Here is an 11,125-nt window from a genome sequence, read left to right as displayed (position 1 = left end):
ATTAATACTTAGTATTTTCTTAAAAGGCCCATTTTACAAAAGTATGGGCCTAGAGGCATTTTAGGCCTAAAAATACTGTGTTGAGAGTCATGACAATAGCTAGGGACCCGAGCCTCCTTTAACTCTGGGTCTCTAGCTTCTAGTGTGTGTGTACTGTGCTACCACAAAAGTTCAAGAGGAGGCAGAAGGAACAAACATGAGCTGACCCCAGGAGACTCCTCAGAATTGTTTTGTAGAAATTTAAGGCAAAACTGGAATTTCTGTAATCACAGGAAGAGAAAGAATCAGGAAAATACTATTTGTTATTGTTGTTCTTCTGTTATTATTGTCATCTTCCCCAGAATAACAAGGGAAGGGCTAGGGAAACAGGCTCCAGGGGTTGTGACTGAGTCGGGAAGAGAATAAAACACTCTTCAAATATGTGGCACACTAGAAAATCACTAAGCTGGGAGCAGGAAATCCTAGCACCAGGCCTCATTCTGCCAGGAACTTGCTGTCAGGCTTTGAGAAAATTCCTTCCACAACTCCACGCCTTAGCTGCGGAATCTGTAAGGTGACAATGTTGATCAATGTTGATAGATAATTCCTTTTGCTCTGTGTTTTTCTTATATGAGAACTGTATAGCTTCTATCTACGCAAGTTAAGCTCCATGTTGCCTTGGAATAGGTCTATTTTATAGTCTTCACTTTTTAATCTTGGCATAATTATTAATGACATCTTTCATTCTCAAAAATTGCCAGTTTGAACAATATGCATTGTGGCTACCCTGTGTTTAACCAATATTTGTTCCTTGTTTCTTGGCGGGGTCAGACGCTCAGAACCCTTACCATAGTCACAGTACTAGAGATCAGTTAGTGTTGTCTCCTCCAGACGTGGAGGGTTGTTATCTGTTTGTGGAGCTGCTTAGCTTGTACCTGCTACCAAGTTCTCAGCCCATAGAGCTTGGTTCTTGCTCATGCTTTGAGCCTTGAATACGAAGTGCCCTGCTACTTAGGCTAAGTCATTCTGTTTTCCTTTGGTGCTCCAAAACGGAAATTATATAAGCTGGACTGCAAAAAGAGCAATGTCTTTAGAGAAAAAGTAGTTTGATTTCGTGCTGGTAATTCAAGGACACAGTGTGTCATAATAAAGTCATTCCTAGTCACATTAGATTTGATGCTGTTTCTCATTAGATTACCTACAATCATAACATGGTTATATCACTGGTGATTGAATGTAACAAAATTAACTTTAAAATATAGGACAAAAAAGGCAAGCTTCAAAAGTAAAATATTAAAACAAGAACTTCTGGCAGTCAATTTTGAATTTTTCTAAATAGACTCTTTCTACCATTTTGCTGTCACTTAAGAAAGTCGTACCAGTCACAATGTGTACCAAAAAAAAAAAATCATCTTCACTATGAAACACTATTTTCTCCCCAATAGAAATAAAAGTATAAATGACAAAACAGTTATACCTTGTGGTTTTAGGAGTTCTAACTTTCCTATATAATTTTATATTCTTAATTTTCTTAGGAAAATATTTCCGCTCAGATAGTGAAAGACAGAACTTAGCCCAAACCAGACTAAATAACCCTAAATTTCCTGAATAGCATTTGAAAAATGAAACAATTAATTAGTCTAATTCTCTAGCCTGTGCTTTGATTCAAACCTTCTTATCTCTGTGAGTAAACTTCAACTACTCAATCAGGAAGTATAATGAACGTATGTTAATGATTGAACAGATATGGGCAAATTGGCATTCTAATCCAAATACTGTTTCTTTACACTGGGCATTAAGTGAGAAATAAACAATTTCTTATTAGCAATTACTGCTTTCCAGAAAAAGCTGTTGCTCAGGAAGCCTTCTTGGTGGAGAACTAGTTGCTTACCTAATTGGTTGGCTTCTGTCTTAGGATACTTCAGAGCAACATTGAAATGGATTACTAGCTAAATGATTGTATTGTTTGGAACTTGATAACAAGAAGCTCACAAGGAGGCCAATGTCCTTGATGCTCTAGAACAAAGACTTCAAACTAATCCTGTATCTTTCCACAGTGCCTGTTCTGTGGTCAGGAAATGACCCTTCAAAGACCCTGTGGCTGGCATGGCTTGGCTGATGTATACACTAAAGAGGAAGAAACCAAAGGTAATGTTTATCTAGTTAGGCAGAGTTTAAAATATCATCCCCTTTCTGTGCCAAAACAGCAACAAAAAATAAATTTAATTTTATAAGCAACAGGAAAAGGCATTTTGCATTAAAAATGTGTTTGTTGGTTTCTTACACGTTCCACAATTATCTTAATCTGAAATGCTAAATGATGTTAGGAAATTTTATATTGTTTTTGAGACATGTAAGGAGTAAAAGTCATTTTATGATCTTGAGCGTTATGCTCAATCTTTTTTCTGTGCATTCTTATTTGATTATTAAAAAAAGAAAAGGAAAAGAAAACATTCTTCTTTGCCTAATATCTGGTTTAAGATGTTTGACTTCTAAATGTTGACTTACAGAAACAGAATGTGGTTGCCATTTGTAGAGTCTGGAGCCATGGGATTTACCATATGTTGGTTTAACTCATTGACACTACGGCCTTCTCTGTCACTCATTGTCTTACCCAGTCACTTTCTCATCCTTCATAAGATTCCCCAGTGTGGACTTCACAGGTATCAGGTTATGACTGTGTATAGCTACACTTGTAGAAAAATGGAAAAAGTCATCCATTGAATAAATTCAGTGAGTTGAGAAAGGTAATTTTTCTGGCTGGAAGAAAATTATCAAGGGTTAGAAGTCCAGGAAGAAAGAAATATATTTTGACCAGATTTTCTTTTCCTTGTCTAACCTGAGGAGGGAAGGTTACAGAGTAGGGTAAAAAATTCCTGCAATTTCCCAAGAAATGGGTAAACAGAAATCCTTCAGGAAATGATGAGGTATTCCTGAGACTGAGCAGGTGACAGTGAAACTTTCCATAGCTTCCCGGTAGGAAAGACAGAAGGGGAAGCAGTGCAGGGACTTTCATGCCCAGCTGGAGATACCATAGAGAGGAGGACAACCTGCACCTCTCCTGTAACCTGAAAGTGTAGGTGACAAAACTGCTCCGGGAAGGGAGCGAAGGCTGACTTGGTCTTCCTGGAATGAGTGAAGCATGGTCATCACTGAGATGCCATAAAGAGATTATGTTATAGTTGAGCATATTTCTTCAAACTTTATTTCATATTGTGTCTCATACATGTGAAATAATTTAGTATAAAATGAAATTGCTTTGGATAAATTTTTACTTTGAAAACATAACTAACTTTGCCTGCTTCTAGTTTTCATAATTAATTACTTATAGCAGATTGCTGCACTTGCATGCTGATACACATAGTTTCAGAATTAGTACAGTTTATTCAGCTCCACAAGGTGGTCTTGACTATTAAATGAGGACAACTGCTAAACTCTAGGAATAACAAGCAGCCACTCCCATTCAGATCATTAGCAAAGAAATGTAGACTTGGAACAAGAAGGATATGGGTTCATATATCAGCTGTAGAATAGCTCACTGGCTTACCCAGGTGAGCATGATTTTCCATCTGTATCAACTATAATTCCTAATAAATTATAGTGTTGTAGGAACTGGATGTGGTATATACAAATACTAACATGCCATACAGAGCCTTAGAATCTCAGTAAATACTCATTACTCTTATTACAGGATACCATGAAACCATTCATATTTTTAGAAATATAAATACTAGACATATCTGGTATCTCAAACCTAGAGATTTTAAAAGTTCCATTGATAATCTAGTCATAAAATAGCATCCTTGAAAACAATTTGCAAAAATATTTAGTGAAATTCTGTATCATTTCTATTTTTTTATTCTATTTAAAACTATTTAGAATGAAAAATTTCTGCTTAAACTAGAAACACTTGCTTACACATGGCATGACCAGCTATTCTGGTTTGACTCAGATTGAGGAAGTCCCTGGGATGTAGGACACCTGAACACCTAAGAGCTCCCTGACTGAAGATTGGAAAATCTCAGGCAAATCAGGACCTGTTAGTCTGCCTAACTTCAGCTCAGAGATATTGTGGCCATTACTACAACTGGGATTTTCAAGGTGAAGGTCCTCGGATTAGCAGGATCAGTTTTACCAGGAAACTTAAAATAAATGTAATTCCTTGAATTTCAGTTTAGCCCTACTGAGCCACACATTCCAGGGATTGGGCCTAGAAGTCTGCGTCTTAATTCTCCAGGTGATTTCAATGCATGTGCTTTGATAATGTTTGAGAAACACTATTCTATGTTACTTATACCAAGCTAAGATATTTTACATAGAAGAGTAGAAAAAAGTAGTGAGTTGAGCTGTTTTGATTTCTTTCAGACACACAGAGGTCAGTATTTTCACCGTGTGGTAGAATTCATTAAAACTCCCCCAAGTTCTACATTAGACAATCACTGAGAGAGACTATGAAGAATGAGAAATAAGAAACAAGGCAAAGACACTATAGCCAACCTGACAATTCAGCGTTTTAGTTGGAATTATGCAACTAAAATGTAAGTGATAGTTTAAAAGCTCCCCTGTCTTTGTCAGTTGTCACAGTCAGTATCCAGGACTTGGACTCTGCAGGAAGTGTATGGGCAGTGCCAGATGATAGGTCTGGAAGGAAATGCCCTGGGGCCTCTCAAGTTAATGGCCTTTTAGTCCCCCCAACAACCACACAAATCTATTCCTCAGGGAGGCTCTAAGTTGCTTTTAACAGTAAACCAAGAGAGTTTGTTTAATACCTGATCCCCTTGTAAGACTTTGAACACTTGCAATTCTAGGACACTGGATTGTACAATTCATTTTATTCCATATATTGAAATATGTTTCACCCAAACCTTTTGGCACCTTGTAGGCTTTCTCAGCAAAGAGCGGCTTTTTTTGTGAGAGAGCATTATATCCTAGTTTTTACTACTATTTTCAGTGGGAGTTGTGGGAATGTTAGCAAGTGACCAATGTGTTATGAATTGTTGGTTTTTCGTCAATTGTTTTGAATTTTGGATAAAAATATTACATAAGAACATATTATTACATCCTTCACTGATTCAGATTTTTTTTTAACATTAGGGTTAATTATATGAGCTTCTTTCTAGGAAAAAATGATCTCTTTTTGGCCAGGGACAAAATTAGTTTTCTAGGACCAGCCAAATAGCTCAGCAGATTAAAGCTCCTGCTTAGACAAACGCAGGGAGTTCGATCCCAGGCCTGCTGTGCTGGCCCTGCCTCCGGGGAACACTGAGATGGAGATTGAGACTGGGAGTCCTGGCACGTGCCTGTAACCCCAGCACTTGGGAGGCTGTAAACAGGAGGATCACTACATGTCTGATCTATGCAGTGAGACCCTGTACACCCTGTACACCCTGTCCTAAAAAAATAAAAATAAAAATAAAAATAATTAGTTTTCTAAGATAGCACCTTCCCTTTTTATTACACCAAAAATGTTCTACAGGACAAGCCCTGTTTTTGTTAAATCTAGCAAAACTAAATGCCAAAGTTGCCTCAAGGCCATACTGACTTTTGTCACAGTCAAAAGCATGTATAGTTTCTGTTATATGGTTGAGATGTTGAATATGCTATTGAAATGTTTTGGGCTGACCAGATAGTTCAGTGGACTAAAGTGCCTGCTTAGGCAGGCACAGGGACCAGGTTCAATCCTCTTTGTTCTGTGCTGGCCCTGCCCCTAGGGTGCACTGAGACAGCGATTAAGACTGGGCATGGTAGCACACCCCTGTAATCCCAGGGTTTGGGAAGCTGAAAACAGGAGGATTGCTACGAGTCAATCTGTGTAGTGAGACCCTGTAGAACCTGTACTAAATGCATAATAAAAGAGAAATATTTTTATTCTACTGATACCTTGAGTAAACCTCACTCTAAGAGAAATAGGGCCTCAACAGTTTTATACCTTTTTAGATCATGCAGATGTCTGTGTCTGTTTCTGATGAGCTAAGAAGGCAACATTGAATGGCATTTCAATGGTATTACTTACTTTAGCAAGTGGATTCTGTAGTCACTAAGTAGATGGTGGATAATATTCCTATAGCATCATATTATTTTCCATTATAGATATTAAGATTTCTTTTTAATGGAATAATGTAAGCCACACTTCAAACATTATATCTGGAAAATACTCACAGGTTTTTTTTTTATATTTAAAAAAATAGCAATAAAATCTTTACTTAAAAAAAAAAATCCCCAACCCATGGTAGACATGATCCCTTATTCTACTATAGGAAGGGTGGGTTCTGTTAGGCAATGTTGTTACTATAACAGATACCAGAGATATAGCTACTTTAAAAGAGGGAAGGTTTTATTTGGCCCATGGCTTTGCTTCAGTTCAGAACCACTTAGTCTCATTGCTATGGGCCTTTGCCAACACAACATGTTGTGACAAACATGTGTCACAGAGCAATCCATTCACCTCATGGCTGGGAAATGAGAGGGGAAGAGACTGGAATCTCACAATCCCCACTGAGGGCACACCCTCAGTGACTGATGGGATTTCTTTCCACTAGGCCTCACCTCTCAAGGACTCCCCCACCTATTAACATTATCTTTAGCTGGGGCCCAAGATTTTAACACGTGGGCCTATGGGAGACAGTTTATTCAAAGCATAGCATGATTTAGTACTAAGTTACCAATAGATAAAGCTAAGAGTGTGACTCTGAAGGGGAAAACTTTGGGATTTAATATCCATAACTTCTTTTTGTTCTATTCTATCTTTTCAGATTCCCAAGCAAATGGGTGAGAAGGAAAGACACATATCTGTAACTCTTCCTGAAGTTTAGCTTTCAGTTTAAGAAACATAGAGGACTTCTAGGGGTTAGATGAGGACAGACTGAAGACACAAAAGAAACCTGCTGATGTGACCCTTTCCTAACTACCAGACTCTTCTTTTTCATGATATAGGGTGCCCAATCCCTGGGTAATCAGAGAAAAGTGTAGGGATTTTATATGATTTTTTCTTTTCCTTAATCTGGACCTGATGGAAGAAGAAATCACAAGTTAAAGGAAAAGCACAATTCAAAATTGCATATCTGTGTTGGAAAGGGATAACACCATTGCTCATACACAAGAGAAGGGACTATAATGAGCTGTCATTGTTACCATTTCTGGGCTCCAACTCTCATCTGGAATCAAGCCACAATCTCCATGGATCTATCCCATGGAGTCTTTGTCTCCAAGAAGCTCCTCTTGACACCCTGTTGTATCCTGGGGTGAAGCCCGTGCAAACTACCATTTTCAAAGGGTCCTGTCCAAGAGTAGCTTCTGTCCTTATCCAGAAAACAACTTAAACACAAATCCTAAAGTCAAAGCTGTCATGATCTGCTCACTTGATTTCACTATTTATTAATTACAATGTCACACACATGTTCGTCACTTTTGCTTCCAAAATGAGAGTGTTATGTTGCATCACAGTGAGGAATGTTCAGCCCTCATTTGTCAGCTGTTTGTTTAGTTATCTCTCTGAAAGAGAAGACATTTGCTCATGGGCCTGCTGGACAAATAGAATTGTGTGGCCTTGACCAGCTCTTGGCTCTTTCGTCAGAGCTGATGAAAAAGAATTGAATGATGAAATTCAGAAGAGTTGTTATAAATCCAAAGACATTTTATCTTTTCCTTGCCTTTTGTAAATGACGTGGTACATTGAATTAAAACCAAAAAACCCTTTTAATTATAAAAAAAATCAGTTTATCCATTCAAATTTCTATTTTGTGGCCCCTTCCAAGTGTTTCATTCTACAAATAAAATCATGTAATCAATTTACAATCAATACAGTTTTTTTGACTATATGATTCTAGAATAATTGCACCAAATGCATTGTTCTGATGGGAAAAATCAGTTGAAAAATTTAAGCATTGAAGACCACATCTATATAAGATAGGAAAACAGACTTTTAAAAAAATATATATTTAGTACAGGGTCTACAAGTCTCACTACACAGATTGGACTTGTAGTGATTCTTCTGTTTTTCAGCCTCCCAAATGTTGGGATTATAGGCAAAAGCCACTATGCCCCATCTCAATCACTGTCTCAGCATGCCCCAGGAGCAGGGATCAAATCCCACCTGCTTTAGCAGGTGCTTCAATCTGCTGAGCTATCTGTCCGGCCCCAGACTTCTTATATAAAAAAAATTAATTTATTGTCAATACCTGTGAGATGCTACAAAAATCAAGTTAAATATTTACAACATGAGATTGCAGAATGGGAAATATATATTTCTTTAATAAAAAGACTAATACATTTTGTTTGTGAGAAACAAAAAGAGAAAACAAGCTAACAATTGTTAAAAGTTTACCAGATGCAAAGAGATTTATATACACTATTGCATTTAACCTTTAGATGAGTCTTTTTTTTTCAACTAAAGATTTTATTTATTGATGCCCTAAGAGCAAAATCCAGAAAACAGCAACCCACTGCAGAATAGTACTATAACTCATTCTCAATCATCCTCTTTCTTTTCACGAGGTGTGGTGTCCCATGCACACATCCTCAGAGCAGGCTGACATATGGCAATACTTGATGAAAGGCACACGGCATCTGTGCTCATGCCTTCAGGTGCAGCTTCCCAGCAGGAAAGGAAGCCTCTTCTGTAGGTTTCCCCCTTTCACAGAAATTTATCCAAAAAAATTTTTATAGTAAAATATACCCCCCAACTTTATCTACTAGATAAAGTTATCTACTAGACAGGTACAGAATTGAAAATTTCTCCTCTCCAGCTATGATCAAAAGACTGAATGTTAAAGAAGATCTCAGTTCCAGGACTACATACTTAGCTATTTACAGACGAAGGTGAATTTCCAGTTCTGTTGTTCTTCAAAATGGGAACACAAGAGAGGATTTGATGAAGATAACTACAAAAATTTGACAGTCATTCTGTGATAGAGAAAGATAAACTTCCTCAACCATCAACACATTCTACCTGGTTGATCATAAACCCTGCAGAGACCCAACAAGATCTGAGCTTCCAATACAGAATAAATTTCAAGAAGAACCAGTTGGCAGCAGTGCTGAGATGTGTGACTAGGACAGAGCGCTGGTGAAGGCACACAGTAAAAAATCCCAAGAAAATTTTAGTGCTCCTTCCTTCCATTTAATAAGTCGGTAGTACAGTAACCTAAGGACCTGGCTGTTAGCACACCAGGATATTCTTGTGGAACTGCTGCAGGAAAGCACGCTGGCAGCTGGCGCCCTTTGGCTCACTGAGGGACTAGTGACAGCCTTAGTGTCTCTGATCTAAGGCTGGGGAGTGTAGCGGAGGTATTTCTTGCCAGATGGGAGCTCTTTGGTGAAGACTCCTTTAGGGAAAAGTTTTTTGGCTTCTTCTTCTGGGATGGTTGGAAGGACCATTACGCTATCTCCATCCTTCCAATCAACAGGGGTAGCGACCCTTTTTTCTGCTGTCAGTTGGAGAGAGGTAACTACTCTGAGAATCTCATCAAAGTTTCTGCCAGTGGTAGCTGGATAGAGGATGGACAGCTTCAATTTCTTGTCAGGACCAAAAACAAATACCACACGGGCTGTCACGGGCATGCCCTTTTCATCCTTTTCTGCTGGGTCCAGCATGCCCAAGAGGATGGCCAGGTCCCGACTCTTATCGTCAATAATGGGAAAAGGTAACTTTTCTGTGGGCTCATCACCATTGTAAGCATTGATATCCTTGCTCCAGGCAAAATGGTCTTCAACACTGTCTACTGAAAGTGCAATCAACTTAACATTCTTCTTGGCAAACTCCGGCGCCAGCTTTGCTGCTCTGTGGTACGCACAGGGGTAAAGTCCCGTGGGTGGGAGAAGAGGATGCCCCATGAGTCTCCCAGAAAATCGTGGAAACGGATGCGGCCGATGGTGGTGTTGGCCTCGAAGTTGGGAGCCTCGTCTCCAAGAAGGAGCCCTCAGGGCATGGCGGCAGCGGTGACGCGGAGGACACGAGAGAGGCGCAGCCGCAGCAGGAACTAAGGCGGCCGGCTGGCGCGGGGAGACTTTGGGCCCTAGATGAGTCTTGTGCAATAGGTATTATTATCCTGACTTTGAAGTTGAGCAAATTGAAACTCAGAGCATTTGAGAAACTGAACTAAAGTTATATAGTCAAGAAGTGAAGAAGGGCCTGGGGAGATGGCTCAGTAGAATAAGCGCTTGCCTGGCAAGCCCAAGTGTCTGAGTTCAATCCCCGGTTCCGAAAAAAAAAAAAAAAAAGTGAAGAAACTCATTTGTATGCTTCCAAAATTTATTCTAATTCTTTCTGGGTATGAGGGAGGGTAATTAAAATTACCACTTCCATTCCTGTCCATATTTGAACTTAACTGAGACATAAGAGAGAGAAGATAGATACCAAAGCATCCTAAAAAAAAAGAAAAAAGAAACCCTTCTCCAATATTGGACGGAGCGCCGACTGGTACAACTACTATGGAAATCAGTGTGGAGATTCCTCAAAAAAATAGAGTTGGCAGTCCCATTCAACACAGCTTTTCTTCTGGGTATTTTTCCAGAAGAACTGAAAACATCATACCTCAGCAATATATGTACACCCATGTTTATAGCAGCACAATCTGTCATAGCTAAATCTTGGGAACAACCCAAATGCCCATCAACTGAGGACTGGATAAAAAAAATGTGCTATTTTTATACAATGCAATAATACTCAGCTATAAAGAAAAATAAACTTGAGTCTTTTATAGGTAAGTGGATGCAAGGAGAGACCATACTCATAAGTGAAATAAATCAGACCCTAATGTGTAAACATCATATTGTCTCCAAAAGAGCAAATAAAATTGGAAGGTACAATCAATATTGTGAAAAGGAAAGAAACTGTTGAAACGGAAGGAACAATTGGAATGAAGGAAAGGAGAAAAGAAAGAAAGGGGGAAATATATGTATATACACAGGATAGCTTGGATAATAATTTTACTGCTAATGTCTACTGGTCTATTGAATGAAATAGTTCATACTTAATTTTTTTCTTCTTTGTAATTGTTTTTTCTTTGACCAATTTTTTGACCAGTCTTGCATTCTTATATTTGGTAATCTGAACAACTAATTTGAAGACAACGATATGCAATGTAACCATTGTTGAATTCTTATCATTTTGTTTAGTGAAATTCTATCTTGTTCTTAATGATTTTAT

The 11,125-nt window shown here is 38.5% G+C and overlaps 1 pseudogene; it reads right to left on the bottom strand.

Moving 5' to 3' along the window:
* Positions 1 to 8,582: 8,582 nt before the first annotated feature.
* On the bottom strand, positions 8,583 to 9,938 carry LOC101584982 (annotated as a pseudogene).
* Between the last annotated feature and the right edge of the window lie 1,187 nt (positions 9,939 to 11,125).

This window comes from Octodon degus, unplaced genomic scaffold, assembly GCF_000260255.1.
Source record: "Octodon degus isolate 3935 unplaced genomic scaffold, OctDeg1.0 scaffold00122, whole genome shotgun sequence".
Classification (NCBI taxonomy): domain Eukaryota; kingdom Metazoa; phylum Chordata; class Mammalia; order Rodentia; family Octodontidae; genus Octodon; species Octodon degus.
The sequence above is the reverse complement of the archived record's forward strand: the minus strand, read 5'-3'. Positions and strand labels throughout refer to the sequence as shown.